This window comes from Ursus americanus, chromosome 22, assembly GCF_024610735.1.
Source record: "Ursus americanus isolate L20-20 chromosome 22, mUrsAme1.1.p, whole genome shotgun sequence".
Classification (NCBI taxonomy): domain Eukaryota; kingdom Metazoa; phylum Chordata; class Mammalia; order Carnivora; family Ursidae; genus Ursus; species Ursus americanus.
In genome coordinates this window covers 47,673,183-47,687,684 of record NC_142148.1, presented here as the reverse complement: position 1 = coordinate 47,687,684, position 14,502 = coordinate 47,673,183, and the positions used below count along the sequence as shown (strand labels likewise).

Below are 14,502 nucleotides of genomic sequence, written 5' to 3'. Positions count from 1 at the left end.
AGTGTTGTTTTGACACAGGGCTTTGTAAAGACAACACTGAGGACTAGTTGGAAGTACTCAACCCACACAATGGAATAAACCACTAAAAAATTAATTATTAATGGATATGCAAACAAAAGCATCAAGCAGATCTAGTTAATATGGTCCTGATGTGAACTTGACCAATCCCTGAACATGGAGATACTGGAACTGTGAGTGTGGGGCAGGTAAGGGAAGTGTCTTCACTGTGGCCCTTTTATTTTTATTTTTTCATTTCCCCCCAACTTATTAAACAATAATTGAAAAATATAATTGTATATATTTGAAGTGTTCACTGTGGTCCTTTTATGGCTCTGTTTCTGGGAAGTCCATGGGTTACAACACCTCACAGGGTCTATTTCCACTGTATTTGAGATGAGTGATGAGTTGTGAGAATGAGAACATGCAACCTACACATTTCACATACACTCTCTCACACATTCTCACTTATACTCACACACACTCATACACACTCACACAGAAGTGTTAGATTGAATTCCTTGTTTAATTAGCCAAGGAACAACGTTTCATCAGAGGTAAGGCAGCTGTGGGATAGAGGGTGCAGTGCCTCATGCCTCCATTTCGTGGACCTGGCAAACCCCAGAGGGCATACAGCTGCAGGTGATTCTCTGGTCCTGGTAAGGTCTTGCCAGATCTGGACGGCCCAAGTCTTTTTTCTTTTGTAGATTTTAATCTTGACATAATTTCAGACTTACAGAAAAGTTGCAGGTTTAGGATAATGAACTCATATAAAACCGTTTACCCTCATTTACCAATTGTTGACATTTGCCACACCATTTTCTTTGTGCATATCTAATGTTATTTTTTTCTGACACACTTGAGAGAAAGTTGGAATCACTGTGCCCTTTACCCCTAAACATTTCCGTATATGTTCCCAAGAGCAAGAGAATAGACAGTATAATTATGAAAAATCAGTATTAAAATTTTGTTGAAGTATAATTAATATACAGTGTTTTATTAGTATCAGGTATACAACATAACGATTCAACAATTCTATACATTACTCAGATAAGTGTACTCTTAATTCCCTTTGTTTTAACTCACCTCACTGGGTGTTGTGTACTAACATGGGCCAGGAAGAGGAGCTGCTGAGGATTGCCAGAAAGCTGGAGATGATGCGGCCAGGAAGAACATAGAAGGGACCAGAAGAACATCTGAAGAAGCTGAACAGCTGTCAGATGTCCATCCAGCTACTCCAGACAACCAGGATTGGAGTTGCCATTAATGGAGTCTGCAAGTGCTGCTCAGATAAAAAGGTGGTGTGCTTGGCCAAAGTCCTCGTCAAAAACCAAAGCAGCTTTTGAACTCGACTGGGACCCCCAAAGGAGAATGAGGAGAGGAAAGAAAAGGAAAAAGGGCTGACTATTCTGACTGGAAACCAGAGGCAGGCCTTTCTCCACCAAGCCAAAAATAAGGGGTAGAGTCCAAAGACAGGAAACACTCTGTGGACTCCAAGTCTTCAGCCATCTTCTTTCCAAAAAGACCATTGATAGAAAGATCAAACAGCAACAAATCAAAAGCAGAGACTCCCAAAACACCCAGCAGCCCCTCAACCCCCTTTGCCCCCTCCATCTTCCTCCTGGCGCCCTGCTATCTCACAGGGGACTCTGTGTGGGACAAATGTATGGAGATGCTCTCAGCATCCTCGAAGGCCAATGATGGTTACAAGGACTATAGAGTCACCGAGATAAGATGGCTTCAGAAATCGAAGATAATATCTATGAGGAGCTCAAAAGCATGGACATGAAGTACTGGAACTTGGTACACAGCTGAATCAGAAACCTCAAGGACCTAGGAACCCCAGCCTGAGGAGGAATGTGCTCAGTGGGGCCATCTCTGCTGGGCTCATTGCCAAGATGACGGCAGAGGAAATGGCCAGTGATGAGCTGAGGGAATTGAGGAATGCCATGATCTAGGAGGTTACCCATCAGCACCAGATAACCAAGACTGGTGGCACTACCACTGACTTCTTCCAGTGCAGCAAATGCAAGAAGAACTGCACCAATAACCAGGTGCAGTCATGCAGTGCTGATAAGCCCACGACTATGCAATGAATGTGGCAATCACTGGAAGTTCTATTGATAGAAATGCCAGCCAAGATTTCAGTGAACAAAGTGAGGAAGAACAAAGAGAAAGCACTAAGGCATTGTAGTTGAAGGAAACATAAAAATTGAAATGAAGAAAAAAAAATTCCTGTATTTTATCCATCTTCCTACCCATCACCCCTTTGGCAGCCACCAATTTGTTCTCTGTATTTAAGAGTCTGTTTTATTATTCATCTCTTTTTTTCTTTGTTTTGTTTCTTATATTCCACATATGAGTGAAATCATGTGCTATTTTTCTTTCTCTGACCGACTTATTTTACTCAGCATTATAGCCTGTAGGTTGCTGCATGTATTGCAAATGGCAAGAGCTCATCCTCTTTATGGCTGAATAATATTCCATAGTATTTTTATATACCACATCTTCTTTACCCATTCATTTGTCAGTGGGTACATGGGTTGCTTACATATCTTGGCTATTGTAATGATGCTACAATAAACATAGAGGTGATATTGTTTTCAAATTAGAGTTTTTGTTTTCTTTGAGAAAATTCCCAGTAGTACAGCAATTCTAATTTTAATTTATAATTTTTTGAAGAAACTCCATACTGTTTTCTGCAGTGGCTGCACTAGTTTGCATTCCCACCAAGAGTGTAAGAGTGTTCCCCTTTCTTCGCATCCTTGCCAACACTTGGTATTCTTTGGAAAAATGTCTATTACTATCCTCTGTCCATTTTTTTCTTCTGCCCATTTTTAATTGGATTATTTGTTTTTTTTGGTGTTGAGTTGTATAGGTTTTTAAATAATTTTTGGATTTTAACCTCTTATATTGAATGTATCATTTGCAAATATCTTCTCCCATTCAGTAGGTGCCTTTTCTTGTTTTGTTGATGGTTTCCTTCTCTGCAAAAGCCTTTTCTTTTGGTGTAGTCCCCATAGTTTAATTTTGCTTTTGTTTCCCTTGCCTGAGGAGACACATCTAGAAAAATGTTTCTACTGCCAATGTCAAAGAAATTACTGCCTATGTTTTCTTGTAGGGATTTTATGGTTTCCTGTCTCACATTTAGGTCTTTAATCCATTTTGAAGTTATTTTGTGTCTGGTGTAAGAAAGTGGTCCAGTTTCATTCTTTTATATGTAACTGTCCAGTTTTTCCAGCAACATTTGTTAAGGAGACATATTCCCCCTTGTATATTCTTGCCTCCTTTGCCATGGATTAATTGACCATATATGCATGGGTTTACTGGCACAAAATAGATGCATAGATCAATGGAAAATTTTTTAAAAATTACTACTACTGTCTAGTAAATGTCAATGTCTTGGATTATGCTCATTATCAGTCTTTCTTCTCCATCTAGATCCAAGCACAAGGGGCGTGTTGTGTTCGCTTGTCATATTGCTCTCTCCTTTTCTCTAGAGCAGTTTCTCAGTCTTTGACTTTTATCACCCTGACATTTTGGGGGAGAGTAGGCTAGTTATTTGAACAGTGTCCCATATGTTTAGATCACATGTGAATCAGGGACACCCTGGAAGCCCAGCAAATCAGTCCAATGGGTGCAGCGTCCACCAGGAGACTCTATGGTAACTATACATGTAAGAGTTAGGGATTGTTTACCAACTACTCACCCTCACAGTTCCAGAACCACAGTCAATATCTGGAAGATTGTATCCAGTAGGAGGTGGGACTGGGAAGAAAGCACAGCCAGGACAAAGGACCTCTGATGATTATCTCTGCCTCTTGCCTTCCAGCCCTGCACAAGGCCCATCCCTTCACATCATCCCTTCACATTCTGCTTGTCTCAGACTTCATTCCTCTTCTTCTAAGCAGTTCTGAAACAGAATTTGCTCCAATGGCTGCCATGAAAATCTGATCCCTTATAGCATCATGGGTGATCACTTGGGACTGGTTGCTGCCCTGGGTCAGTTCTGACAAACCAAGGATCCCTTTCCACCACTGTTCCTGGTGCAGACTGTAAAACACTGAGCCTTCCGCAGCTATCTGCAGAATTCTAGATATTCACACTCCCATTGCCACTGTAGGGTGCCATGCAAATGCAGACACTTGTGGAGGCAAAGCTACCCTTCATGAGATCTGTGAATCACTTTCCTTTGGAAGGAGAATGACCTTTCCTGGTCTGGATGTTGTCGAAATCTCTCTCTTCTTCATATTTAGATGACCTTCATTTGATGTACACTTTTGTGATATCATGTCCTCTCCCCAATGCCAGGGACACAGGAAGATGAAGACCAGGGCACTGCTACCTCAGCAGGTTTCCTGCTTGACCTCTTAATGCCCATTTGTGTTTCTGACTTTCTTCCCCAAGTCTTGATTTTCTATATTCTAGTTCTGCTTTACTATCTTGTTGACACATCATTAGTTTTAAGTGACCTCAGTCTTTTGTGAAGGATCGTGCATTTTATAATGTTTTCCACTAGTTATGTGCATGGATTTCCTCAGTTCCCCAGGAGACAGACATTCTCACTCTTATTTTCTGAAGAGGAAACAGGTGGGAGAAGACAATATAAGCCCAGTTTTCACAGGGCAGGTTGAAGGGAGAACCAATCTTACCCAAAAGTAGAGTCTTTTCCTCCTCATGCAAGTTATTATGACAAATAAAGTTAAGAGTCTAATGAAGCAAATAGTAAATGACCTTTGAAGTTTGATAGCTGGTGTGCTGACTGATCACCTCTTTGCAGGCTTCCCACTTAGATCATTGCATCTCAGGGAATCAGTTAACGCTTTTGTTTATTCCTCTGTAGGCCACAAGCTTTCTGTCATGCTCACCACAGTATCCCCAGCACATTACAGTCCAGAGCTGTCAAGTGATGTTGGGCAAACATCTGTGATCAGCATTTGTGCTCACTTGCCTTGAACTCTTGGTCAAAGATTCTCCATGATGTAAACCTATCTATACAGGGGACACTGCCCAAGTCAGGTGGAGTGGCTCTCTGGGGTCACATGCTTTTATTTGAATCCATGCACTTCACTGTCTGCATTCTGCTGCAAAGACCAAGAGGCATCGTTTTCATGGTGAAGCCCCAGGTACTTCATGCATCAGAGTTGTGTGAAGGTTCTCACTTGGTAGTGTCTCCTTGTGGCTGGGTCCATTAAGAGCCTCATTCAAACTTCCAGTGGTTTTGGAACAGGAAGGGACCGGGAAAATCATTGCATCCTGGTTGAAAAATATCTCTCTCAGGTTTTCTCTGGTGGCCTGGAATGTTGTTTGGGCGGTTGGTTCAATGAATGCTGTGATTGATTAGTGATGTCTGCCCTGAGCAGGAGTGGGTGGGGGTGGAAAGATGGGTGTAACATAATTGATAGCTCTAACCTGATAGCAAACACTTCATAGTAAAAACTAGAGAATTCTCATCTGGAGAGATGTCTTTCAGAAATACTCAACAGAAATCAATTGCTTGCTACAGAGACAGCATTGAACAAAGCAAAATCCATCATGATGCTTGCATTGTAGTGGGGTGCCCAGTGGTGGTCAACTTCAGATCATCCATGTTTGTTTGTTCCCACGTAGGTGTCTGGGCCACACTGCCCAGACATTCTGACTGAGCTTGTTGTGGACATGTCCCACCATCTTCACTTTTGCAGTAACCTCACGTGCTCTTTAAAGTCTGAGAGGGGCAGCCAGTGGGGCCACACTGTGAGAGGATGTCTGAGGGTTGAATGAGGCCGCAGTTGTGGAGGCTTTAAATTCCAGGATAAAGAGCACTGATCTTGCTCTTTGGACTCAGGCTAGCAGACACCCTCATGCAGGCACCTCACCCAACTCTCAGCGAGAGGATTGCTACTTTATCACTCTATATCCTCTTGCCACACAGCCTGCCTCAGAATCTTTTCCAGGTGCTCCAGGCAGCTGCTTCCAGTTGGCTGGTGTTGGGGTGGGAATGTCATCATGTGCCTGCCCTACTGTCACTCAGGGAGAGCCCTTGTTGGTTTCTCTGCTGAGGAAAAAAAAAATAGAAAAAGCATCCATGAGCCAGAAATAGAAATTGAAGCCATTAAGCAAATGTCCAATTATCTCTCTCGATGGTGCCTAAATGTGCTGTTTGCCTGCTTATCTGCTGCCTTTCTGAGCAGCAGGCTGCCTGCCTTTGGAGGTTCAGTGTATGAGGATGGCCAGTACAGAGTACATGAGGGCTTTACTTTGCTGTCATGAGTCTTTAATTTTTAGTGTGTTAATGTGAATAAAGGGCACTTGCTTCCACATACAGCCAAAGCTGTATTATCAGGCGTCTTTCCTTTCCAGGACAGGAACATCCCCAAGTTTCATGGCATCCCAGCCCTCTGGCCTGAATGTCATTGTGACATGAGCAGAGCTGGGTAGAATTCTGCCTGAAATGCCCAGAACCCTCCCACTGACCTGTCCTCTTCCAGCTGTGATGGCTACTTCTCTCCATTAGATACAGTCATCAAATTGCCATTTCGCAGCAAGGAAGGTCTCTCTCAGGAAGACGAGCAGCAGAAAGTAGGCAGCATTATCCTCACCACATCTGCGAGCTGAGAGATGATGGGGCAGCGTGGGCAGGTGCAGGCAAGAGGGAACAGCCACGTGGCGACTCAGGGAAATCAGCGTGCTTCATTAAAGGACAATGACACTTGGGCGCTGGCCCATGGCTGGCCTTGCAGTGTCAGTGACTTGGGTTCAGCGCCCTCATGGTTAGGGTCATCCATGCTGGCTGTGCTATGTCCTCCCCTGCTCAGTGCACAGCCAGGCCTGTTTTGGCCACCTAGCACTGCAGCCACTGCCCACAGCAACAGACATCACTCTGCAGCACCAGCACCTTGAGGAATGCAGATCTTCAGTGCTCCTCATGCAAACATTGGCACGTGTCTTACAGAGGGCTTTTATGTTGTTTCAAGACAGTTCACAGCCTGTCTGAAAGATGATATTTGGGTCTCAAAATCCTGGGTTAAAATTTCCAGACAGCAAAGGGAATATTTGACTGCTGCACATTTTTAAAAGTCTGAGCTGATTGCTGCTCTAGATGCATGATCCCTGTCATCTTAGTTGCTACAAATAATCGGTCAAGTGAATAGCCAATCTGTATGCGGCACACAGGGGTCAGCTGGGGTCACATAACTGACGGAGGTGACCTCATCTGGCTTCACCAAGTGGCTCTGTGACAAGGCGTGGTACTCCTGCTGCCTGGATGGTGAGGCCGAGGCTCAGAGATGTCAAGCTGCAATTCAAGTTCGACCAGATGAAAGAAGACAACCTGGAATTCAAACCAGGTTTCTGGGGGTGCCCAGCTGGCTCAGTTGGTAGAGCACATGACTCTTGATCTCAGGGCCATGAGTTCAAGTCCCACACTGGTTGTGGAGCCTACTTAAAAAAAATTAAAACAAGTCTCTGGCTCTCATTCCTGCCTCTTACTCAGTTCATTGTGTGCCCCCCCTTCCCTTGCAAGAGCTAACTGCCTACTAAGATCTTTATCTCTGGTTTTCCCTTTGTTCTTTCAGTTCGAGAGTTCTTGTTTTGTTTTGGTTTTGTAAATAATTTAATTGAAAAATAGCCGCTGGATGCTAGAGCCAGCTTGAATCAGCTCCTGAGGCTTGGTTGTTAAATTTTCAGGAATCTTAGGACTGGTTGCTAACACAGCCATTATTAAAAATTAAATTATATAAAATTTACAATTAAATTTTATATTCAAAACAATGGTAATAAACACTCAAACTTGTCACTTCCTATTTGTTTTACTACATTTCATGATATCTGTGCTCTTGAGGGTATTTACATCTGTTGTATCTACCACTCTTCCTAACTCTGTTTGTGAACAACCCATTGGGAGCTTGAAAGTGGCTTTAGTTGGGAATATTTATACCACAGAATTTGTCAAATACTGCAGAGCAGAGCTTTTCTGCCCAGACAGCTGGTTGTTAAACATTTGCCAGCACACCACGGGGCATGACAAACATGAAGTGTGCAGAACTTGAGTGTTGTACCCCCATGAGACCACCATCCAGCTCAAGATATAGAATGTTTGCAGATCTTAGGAGAATTCCTCATGCCCTGTCCCAGCCTACACCACCTACTTCCCTCAAGGTGAATGCTGTTCTGATGTTTCTCACCGTGGTGTAGGTTTTCTGGCTTTGATCTTCATGTAAATAGAATAATACAACATGTTCTCCTTAGTGTACAACTTAGTTTGCTCTACGAGTATCAGTGAGATTCATCATGTTGCAGTGCGTAGAGTGGTTTATTCCTTTTTATTGCTGGACAGTATTCCATTGTATAAATATCCCATAATGTATTTGTCCATTCCCCTGTAGATGGACATTTGAGTTGGTTCCGGTTTGTAGTGCTTACAATTACAACTTCTGCAGAAATTCTCGTCCACGGCTTTTGGCAAACAAAGGCCCTCATTTCTCATGGATACACACTTAGGAGCAGGTGGCTGGGTTTTAGGGTAGTGAACATTACCTGCTAGAGATGTGAGCTGGCAGTTCATTGAATGCTTACTGTATTAAGGTTCTGGGATTGAGACTGTAGTTGATAGAAGACAACGATTTAGAGACATACCCTCTCCTCAAGGCCTATCACTGTCTGGGGAAGATAGACATGTGTGTGCATGATCTGTAGCCTAATAAGATTTTGAGAGTTCAGTGAAGAAAGAAAATGCTTCTTTTGGGGGATGAGAGGGTGGGAGTGGGGGGAGAAGTTTGAGGAAATGTACCAGGACAGGGATTATGAAGAAGTGTATTTGAGCGGGTCTGTGTTGGGACAGGCTAGGCTTGGAGAACATGGGGGTACCGTGATTGAAGCCTCAGGGCCACTGTTGGTGGCACCACAGTGAGTGTTATATCCATTCATACTTGGGGTCTGTGTCTGGGCTAATGTGCTTTGGTCACTATCCCTTGGGAAAGAAAGGAGATGATGTTTCTCAGGACAGTGGGCAGCATGTTTGAATTGGTATGCAAAAGCCACCAAATGAAATTCTGATTCAAAACTTGCTTCACTGAGAGAATCTTTGGCCAAAGCTAATGCACAATCTGGCAAACCTAAGTGACAACAAGCTAGACTCATTTCCCTAGTAAATCCTCCTCTCCTTATCCTCTAGTTGCTTCCCTATATCCAATTCCCTCTCTACCTCCCATCCTTCCGATCTCTGTCCCTCTGTACTTCTACTGCTAGTCCCTCCACTTCCTTTGCCCAGACTCCCTACTTTCTTTTTTTAAGATTTTATTTATTTATTTGACAGAGAGAGAGACAGCCAGTGAGAGAGGGAACACAAGCAGGGGGAGTGGGAGAGGAAGAAGCAGGCTCCCAGCAGAGGAGCCTGATGTGGGGCTTGATCCCAGAACACCAGGATCACACTCTGAGCCTAAGGCAGATGCTTAAAGACTGAGCCACCCAGGCGCCCCAAACCCTACATTTTCTAGACAACTGTCCTAAGACCTCAGAATGCCTGTTGCCTCTAAAGATCCATCCCTCCCATAAGCCAGGTATGCAGACAGCTGCAGAGTTTAAACTTTGGACCCAGGCTGAATTAAGAGCTAAAATTAAGGATTTCCATAAACCCAGGCAAGGCTAGTTATTCAATGAAGAATTTAGGATTCTTTTGGGTATATATGACCCAGGGTTACTGTGATTTTGTCAACCTGACTGGCCTGAGTTGCCCACATATGTGGTTAAACATTACTCTGGATGTGTCTACGAGGGCGTTTATAGGTGAGCTTAACATTTAAATTGGTGGACGTTAAATAAAGCAGATTGCTGATTGCTCCCCATAATGAGCCTAACACAATCAGTTGAAGGCCTGAATAGAACACAAAATCCCTCCCAGCAGGAGGGACTGCTACAGAAGATGACCTTGAAGTGCAACATTAGTTCTTCCTTGGCTCTCCAGCCTGCTGGCCCACCCTGCAGGTTTTGGGACTTGCCAGCCTCCATTATCGTATGAACAGATCCCTTAAGATAAATTTCTTTACACACACACACACACACACACACACACACACACACCACTATTGGTTCTGTTTTCCTAAAGAGGACTGACTAATACAGTTATTTGACCAATACAAATGTGAACACATATTGATCAGAACCTCAGATGCTAAACCCTGGATGTCAAAAGCTGATTGGATTAACCTGGAAAGAGACCCACAAAAATCCCTCTTTCCGCAACAAACCAGAAGGTCAAGAAAAAGCCTATAAATTAGGGCAAATCCTCCTAAAAGCCATGCCTGAAACATTTTCAGTAAAAATCTATTGGACCATAACTGTATAATGCAAACAGAGAAAAGATAAAACGTACAAGAAATTTTAAGGATAGACTAGAAGACACACCGCATCAACATTTGAGACTTAAAGAAGGTGCCAACATGTAAGGATGAGACTTTCGCCTCATTTTGTCAGTGGAGTTAAACTGAAATTGGAGACCTAATTCAAAAACAGAAAATAGAATAGGAAGCAGCCCTTTACCTGAGCTCCAGCACCTGGCCAACCATGTGGGAAGGACTTCAGAACAAACACAACAGAACCCAGAATAGACGTATGCCCCTAGGACCCAACAGCCAGTTCCCAACCAACCACCTGCTGATGAGGACACCGTAGACACTGTAAACAGAAGGGACATTGGAATAATGATTGTCCCATTTTATAAAAGAAACGTATGCCCCTAGGACCCAACAGCCCAGTTCCCAACCAACCACCTGCTGATGAGGACACCGTAGACACTGTAAACAGAAGGGACATTGGAATAATGATTGTCCCATTTTATAAAAGAAAAGCGGAGACAAAGAAAAATCATCAAAATCAAAGCACCCAATATCCTGCCATACCCTTAAACACGCAAGGTGGATAACTGTAAGTATACACGGTCCGCCTCATTGTTCCTGGTAGATAGGGATGCTATTCCTTCTGCGTTCAACCCTGCTGCCTTTCTTCAACCTCCTTCTCGGAGTAAACATAACACCAGGTGGTCACAGATCTTCCCCATTTCCCAGTCTTTAACTGTAACCCTTGGGCATCTGACTGACAAAGGTTTCTTTCTGCTCCGTGATTCTGCTCCCGGCAACTTAACAAAAAGAGACTTTCTGTGCTGTGGAATTGTAATATTAAATCCACTCCAGAGGGACTATTTCTTGAGGTCCCAGAAGACTCCTTTATTCATAGTCAAGTGTCTTCTCTGAATACAACTTTGCCTCCTCTATCATGTTTGATGCATGACCCTGATAAAGATCTTGTCACTGTTTGTGATACTCTATGGGCTATAAGTTCCACTGACAGAGATAAATTAATTTGAGTAGAACCTACCAAAATTCAGATATATTTTATAGAATGTTTACCCAAATTTACCCAATATCACATGAGGCAAGAAACAAAGAAAAGGCTCAAACCTGATTGAAAATCTTATATAGAAAATCTTCTCATACCCTGCACTAGCCCTTAACACTCCTGTCCACCAGTAAACAAACCAAATGGATGAGGATCTCAGTTTGTTCAAGATCTCAGGGCCATCGACAAAGCTCCCCTGTGACACCTAACCCAAATGCCATCCTGCCATCAGTTTCTCCTGAAGCCACTTGCTTCACTGAAGTGGATCTTTGCTCTGCTTTTTTTAGTTGCTTTGAAGCTGGAGGCTGGGAGGACAACAGTGCCTCTGACAGCCATACCCCAGAGACTCACTGAAGCCCCTCCCTACTTCTCTCAGGTCCTCAATCAAGACGTTAAAAGATCTAAATTTTCTTTGTAATTTAGTTCTGATACCATATGTGGGTGATATCTTGTTTTGTTCAGAGAAAGGAAAAGAAGAGAAGCCTATAAAATATTCCACTTACTTGCTCTAGCCATGGCAGAAAACGGACATAAAGTTCCAAAAGATAAATTACAGTTTTGCCAGGACACAGTCCATTATTTAGGGCATGACCTATCTCAAGAGGGAAAAACACTCTGTGATAGACAAAAGGCTATCCAAGCTTATCGTAGACCTGTCACAAAACGGCAGTTGGGAGGATTTCTAGTTTAACTGGACATTGCAGACAATGGGAGACAAATTTTTCTGAGATTGTGATACCTCTTTATCAATTGACTAAGTCTCCCATGAGAGACCCTCTGCTCAGGGACCCTAAACATGAACAGGCTCTGGAACCTGAGGAAGGCTCCTCAACAGCCTCCTTCCCCAGGTATCCTTAACTACAAAAAGCCATTTCATCTACTGTGCATGAGCAACCTGGAGAAACCCTTTGTTGGCTGGAAACCTTGTGAGCTTCCTCGGTGGAATCTGAAATTGACCCCCTCGCACAGAGGGCAGGGAGAGGTGGACGAAAGAGGCAGGTACTCCATAATGGTAGGTGGCTGGTCTAATAAGCAAGGGAACTTACATAAAGGGCTTGTCTTGGGTGGTAGCAAGACAAGTAGATCCCTGCACCTGCCTGCCATAATCTTGAAAGTTTATATTTAAACCTTAACTGAGTTTAGTTATATATACTGTCCAGATGGTCTCAATACCACATCACTATCTCAAGGCTGTGTCCTTTAAGCAGCTCCCATTGTGGAATGCAAAGTGGTGCAGCCACTGTGGAAAAGAGTATGGAAGTTCTTCAACAAATTAAAATAGAATTACCCTATGATCTAGTAATTCCATTACTGGGTATTTACCCAAAGAATTAAAAAACACTAATTCAAAAGGATACATGCACCCCTATGTTTACTGCAGCATTATTTATAATAGCCAAGATATGGAAGCAGCCCAAATGTCCACTGATAGGTGAATGGATATATATATTCCATATATTTATATATTCCACATATATTTATATATTCCACATATATATATGTGGAATGAAAAAGGATTGCACTCGTATGTAGAATTTTTTTTTAAAGATTTTATTTATTTATTTGACAGAGAGACAGCCAGCGAGAGAGTGAACACAGCAGGAGAGTGGGAGAGGAAGAAGCAGGCTCCCAGCAGAGGAGCCCGATGTGGGACTTGATCCTGGAACGCCGGGATCACGCCCTGAGCCGAAGGCAGACGCTTAACGACTGCGCTACCCAGGCGCCCCCACTCGTATGTAGAATTTAAGAAACAAAACAAACAAACCAAAAAAATAGACTCTTAACTATAGAGAGCAAACTGATTGTTATCAGAGGGTAGGTGGGTGGGGGTGTGTGTGAAATATGTGAAGGGAATTGATGGCAGAACATACATTCCAAGGACAGGGGGGGGTGGGGTGGGGCCAGCTCTCAGGTCAACTGGCAGTCATGGCCTCTTGATGACTCCCTTCAACATTCCACCCCTTGTGGCCTTACAATCTCATATGACTCCATCTTCCCCACTGGGCCTGGAGTGGTCAGCAAAGGGTTTCACGAGCATGGAAGTGGCTCCTTTGGCAGCTACCCAGCTGCACCACATACCACAGCAATAGTATAGGTACATGTAAAAGGGAAACAAAGATTTAGATAATGATCCCAAAATAAATAGCAGTTTTTTTCCACCAAGAGCCCTGTAATCTGAACCATGGGGCTCTGGGTGATTTCTTAAGTCCCCTAGCCTAGATGTCGGATCACTCAGGGTATTCAATTATGTCCTCATGTGATTTCATAACGATGACCCATTATCAGAATCATCAGGTATGAACACACAACATTTGGTTGATAATGGCACAGGTGCCTCTCTGTGAGTCAGTAATAATGTTCAAGTCCATTCTATTCTGAAGTATGGCTTCTCTCATTAGAGACATTGTAGTGTTCAGTTAAGACAGGCTTTATCAGCTGATTGCTTTATGGCTTGCTGGCTGAATTTTGTAAGAGATTCTCTTTGTGCTATACTGTTCTCCAGGCCAATGGAGGGGACAAACATGGTGGTCAGATGACTGTACCAGTGGAAAACAGAAAGTATCCTTCTGGCTTTGAGGAGAGGGAGGTTGTGCCTTTAGCAACTTAACCTGCTTGTAATACCATGCATGTTGGCTGGCTGGGGAAGGCAACACTGTCAGGTCTGAGGAGATGGAGTGGGGGCAGGATATGCCAGACCAGGACCCCCACCATCTCACCTCTTTCAGTGATGAAAATTCCATTCCAAGAATAGTGCATTTCAACAGGTCTGATTTGCAGCAGGATGATGGGATCTCTGTGGAGACTGAGTAGTTTCCCCTCAGGGTCCGAAGTAACTTACCATCTGGGTGGGATGTTGCACTCCAAATTCTAGTAGATAATTCCTTTCCCAGGTGTGATGGGGCTTGGGGCTCTCAACAGCCTAGCACATTGACCCACAGGGAGAGTTGGGGCAATGGCTGTTTCCTTGTACTTCCATACCTTCTGGCATTGGGTGTTTTGGCAGGGGTCCCCAATCTGGCGTATGGGGCAACAGTCCCTACTGGTTGACCACTGAAATGTGTTAAAGCCTGGGACAGTACTGTAGTCCACCCAGCCCAGGTGCTTTTACCTGTTAGTAATTTAACCACATGC

The 14,502-nt window shown here is 43.5% G+C and overlaps 1 pseudogene; it reads left to right on the top strand.

The window, feature by feature from the left end:
• The first annotated feature begins 1,106 nt into the window (after positions 1–1,106).
• LOC123775602 (transcription elongation factor A protein 3 pseudogene) lies at positions 1,107–2,121 on the top strand (annotated as a pseudogene).
• Positions 2,122–14,502: the final 12,381 nt, after the last annotated feature.